Source organism: Amphiura filiformis, chromosome 10 (assembly GCF_039555335.1).
Source record: "Amphiura filiformis chromosome 10, Afil_fr2py, whole genome shotgun sequence".
NCBI lineage: Eukaryota > Metazoa > Echinodermata > Ophiuroidea > Amphilepidida > Amphiuridae > Amphiura > Amphiura filiformis.
In genome coordinates, this window is record NC_092637.1 from 21554418 (window position 1) to 21559387 (window position 4970).

Consider the following 4970-nt stretch of genomic DNA (forward strand, 5'->3'; position numbering starts at 1 on the left):
TTCGATAATATCGGAGTTCGTGCTCGTATTAGCCGCTACATAATTCTGAATCTTCTGCTTGACGGCATAGTAAAGATTAATGGTATACATTACATAATATCATATTGTTTTATTTCTACTAACATTTTGTTACATTATGACAATAATATAGACCACTTGACATGTGACGTCATTGCCCGGCAGTATGCGCACGCATTATGGCACTTTCCATTGTTCTTTGCCCTGCAGTGTGCGTGCGCATCGTAGTTTGCTCAGGGCATGTGTATTTTAAATCTCCCACCATATTTCATATAGTACAAGAAAGCCATTGAACAGTGAAGCGGTTCGTTCGAGCATATCGAAAGACCAATCCCTCGCCTTTGTTGATAAACATTGATGTTCACAAAAACATATTCTACTTGCTCAATGGTATCCATACTGCTAATCTTTTTGATCAAATAAACTGGTGGCTTATAATTTATGTTCAAAATAGGTGTGTTTTAGCTATATTTTATAGTTTTACATACCAATACATACAGTGCCATCTCCGCTATACCCACTATTGCATGCACATGAGAAGGAACCCATGGTATTAGTACATGTTGCATCGCCATGACAGTTGTGTTCGCCAATTGTACACTCATTTATATCTGTTAAAATATCACAAAAATACTTAAAACGTTTTTTAGTCACACCACATAAATGATATTTAGGCATAACTTCTAAACATTCTGAAATGATTTAATAAGGTGTCTGGTTCATAATAGCTGCTAGATGATTGTAAATTTTATAATATTTATATTCAACCCACAATTCAGTTTGGGTTTTAAAAAAAACCAACCAGCTCAGATTTAATATTCAAAAAAGATGTAATTATTTTTTTAGCTTTAAGTTAGTTTTACCCACCAATACATGTAATACCATCTGCTATCATATAGCACTACTTTCATCTCACTGTTATTTTGAGATTGTAGCTCTCTTCATTGTTCAATTGAGTATCCTATGCTTTACACATTTTACATTCTATAATATCATATCATTTTATTTCATTTCACTAGAATATTTCGGTGCAAAAGGTCTATAAAGTGCTTTTTAGCTTAAATGTACTTTTACATACCATGACACGAGATACCATCTCCGCCATACCCAATATTGCATGCACATGAGAAGCCACCAGTGGTATTGGTGCATGTAGCATCGACATGACAGTTGTGTTCACCATTTGTACACTCATTTGTATCTGTTAAAATATCATTAAGATTCCGACAACAATGCTCAGTATCAATTCACCAAAGATCGGCGTTAGAACAGACAAATGTCTACCAATATTTTTCAGCATTTCAACATGATTACAATAAAACGAATTCGAGAAAATACTGTGGTATCTATCACGTTCATATTAGATGTTATGAGATTGTGGATCCCCTCATTTTTCAGATTTCCTAGTCGTATATTTTATATAATATCAATTTATGTCAACCTTTTGTTGAACGTGACTTAGACAGAGGATTACGTAAAACAATTATACCGTTATTGCCAAGTTGCGTACAACTTAACATTAAAGCCATATTATAACATTTGCTGAGGAGAATGCCCTCATTTTTTTTTAATTCTGTTTCTTACATGATTGTAATGTACATTAGTCAATAAAGATACTCTGCAAAAATCAAGACTTTAGGTGCTGTAGTTTTGTCAAAATCCGAGATTTTGAATAAAACGCTGGAACCGTCGTTTTATTATTACGATGGAAATATTAGTCGAACACGAATTTACCTCACTTGTTCGGCTCAAAATTAAAAGGGGACATATCTGACAGTAAGAGCTAACATTTTATGGAAAATAAATACTGATCTATTTTTACAGAAATGTTATATGGCTTTAATTTGTTATTGCAATTAAACAATACCTGTTTGTCCATGAACTCCGTATAGGGAGCTAGACAGTAGAAAGCCAAGTACAATGGAACATAGGAACTCATTCATTGTCCTGTAAATGGTAATAATTATGTATTAAAATGTTACTTTATTTTGAACAGTCGGGGGAATCGAGACCCGTGCGCCCCCACCTAACAAATACACACAGATTTTGAAAATCTGCGAACGCCACTGAAAAATTTCGAATGTTTTATTTATCGATAAGCAAAAAAATATTATGTTAAAATGATTAAGGTATCCAACTAGCACGGTGGATTTCTGACAAATGAGCAGTTTTTAAGAAAAGCGCCCAACTTGATTTTCCATGCAATATGTTTTCGTCGACCATAACAACATTCCTTAATTTTCCAAATCGATGCAAACTGCATTATTTATGTTTAAAGATACACAACTAGAAAAAGGTTATTCTCGTTTTTGAGTGAAGTGTTCACAACCTCTCCTCTCCTCTCCTGGGTTGCTCATCCACGCTTTTTGATTCGTTGTTATTTGATGCCTTTGTATGAATCTCTGATTGTATTGTTTTGTTTATTTATATTGGGATTTCTATAATGTTATTGCTTCAGGTGGTACTACACCCTTGATAAATTTTGTGACTAATTTTGAATTTTTCTCAAGAAATAACTACACACTGGTAACAAAAGCTATGTATATTATAGGGGCAAAGAATCCAATTACTTCACTGAAATTTCAGTGATTCAAGACAAGTGGTTCATTGTATGTGTTAAGAAATGAGGTATATTCTAGCGGTACCTTTTTTCTTATCATAAATAACCTACCGCTTGTCTTGAGTCACTGAAATTCTAGTGTAGTAACTGGATTCCTTGCCCCTATAATATACAGAACATTTGTTACCAGTGTGTTATTATTGTTTGAGAAAAATGTAAAAATAGTTACAAATTTATCAAGGGGTAGTACCACCTTATCTTTCTTATGTACCTGTATTTGTATAATGTTTTTAACCATAGTGTACTTTTTAAGTGTAATAAGTATTTCACTGTATCTTGTTATATTACTTGGTTGTATCAAATGTTTGTTGTAGTTTTTATATGTAAAGTGCCCAGAGGCTTATGCAATGGGCGCTATAGAAATCTCTATTATTATTATTATTATTATTATTATTATTATTATTATTATTATTATTATTATTATTATTATTATTATTATTAATATTTGAATAAGGACCTTATGCTATTTTCATACCTTAAAATTTCAAAAGTCAAATTTTGATTCTGTTTGACCCACTTCTGACATATTTAGAAAAAATCTAAACGAATAGAAAAATATAGAGTGGTCCCTGCTTCCAAATCTTAAAAACAGATACAAAGATATCACATTACCTTCTAAGTCTTCTAAGCCGCCGGATGGAATACTGTGTAGTTCTTTAATTCCACATGCAATACAGCATTCATAGCATTAATTACAATAATGAGAGTACAACCGTAATGTATGTGATACATATGTTTGTCAAGTTCCAAACAAGGTATTCGGCATAAAAGACAAAACCATGTATTATTATTTATCATATAGTTTGCTTTAATGGTACAGGTTCACTGAGCACGTCATTGTTAAGAATCAGGCGATCTGTAGAATCAGACAAACACTATATCACGAGTTCAGACAACAATCGATTAGATTTTCGTATTTGTTCAGTTTATTTCTTATTTTATTATTATATCTGATTTCATTTTACTTTATTTTAAGCACGTCTGACCTGGAACTACTTGTTGTTGTTGCTAAGTCTTACTGTATCGTTTAATACGATAGGTTAGTGGCAAAACAAATTGTGAATTATTGTTATCAAAATGAATCTCAAATTTAAAAATAAAATCGTATAAATTAAGAGCCTTTGATATCATTCATAAACACTTTTCATTATAAACATTAGTCTCCAGGTCTTGTGTTACACGTTTTGTTTGAAAGGAATATCAAAGGATGACTCCGGCAATCACAACATTATGCCTTTTTTTTATATGTAAGAAAAATAATTATCAAGTACGAATCACGTGGTTTATTTAAAACAAACTCATAGTGACCATAAAAACGAATAAAAACATCCGTCTCTCAACACGTCATATTCAATATTCCCGGGCGCCGAAATTGTCGAGTGCAATGACGTCCCAGTATTACAATGAAGGCTGACGACAATTGAACACAAATAACCATTACGTCATTGCACTTAGACAATTCCGGCGCGGGAATTTTGAATATCGCGTGTTGAGAGCCGACTGTTTTTATTGGTTTTTATGGTCAACATGAGCTTGTTTTAAGTAAAACCATGTGATTCGTGTTGGATAATTATTTTTCTAAAATATAAGGCATAATGTTATGATTCCCTTTAAGTATAAAAATCAGACAAATATTATATAGACTTCGTTTTGTTTCTTCTTATAATTACTATTTAAGGTTACTATGTAAAATATTATTCATAAAAAAATTATTTCGATTCAATTTTTACAGTCACACTGACAGTTTTGCCCGACACATGATTAACGGTTATGATAATTGTTCATGATTTGTCATAGCATGATAAGGTATTTGAATTTGATCGACAATACGACAGGATTTCACAAGAAGGAGGGACAACTCTCGATTCTCCCTACGATCTATACTCAAAGCCTAAAATGTATTATTATTTTGAATGTACCCTCTTCCGTCTCTTTGGGTATACTGCACATGATACAATTTGTTCATTTGTTCCTATAACCTACACTCTTAAAACGATCTCCTCACTTTTTGAAGGGAAACTATTCAGATGGGACATATTTTCTCTAGCACTTGTTCAGTGCCTGTATGGGACCATGGCAATCCCTCTCTGACATTACGCTCGCCTCTCGCGCTTCGAGCTCGCTATCGGCTGTCGCGATCAGAGGGAACTGAGCCAGTTCTAATTTTCTCTTCAAAAATGAATCGGATATTCTCATGACAATGATAAGAAACTCATCAAATTAGATCAGATCGCCTTGTCATTTAAATCATAAAAGGGATAGAGTATTGTCAAAAATGACTCAACTTACCAAATATTTGAGTAGTTTGTCTTGTCAAAAATGACCAGATAAA

The 4970-nt window shown here is 32.8% G+C and overlaps 1 long non-coding RNA gene across 1 annotated transcript; it reads right to left on the reverse strand.

Annotated features, from left to right (window-relative positions):
• Positions 1 to 1099: 1099 nt before the first annotated feature.
• LOC140162156 (uncharacterized) lies at positions 1100 to 3403 on the reverse strand. The gene is made up of 3 exons (XR_011860204.1): positions 3251 to 3403; positions 1886 to 1965; positions 1100 to 1219 (listed from the first exon to the last, which is right to left on the reverse strand). It is a non-coding gene; the product is annotated as an uncharacterized lncRNA (long non-coding RNA).
• Between the last annotated feature and the right edge of the window lie 1567 nt (positions 3404 to 4970).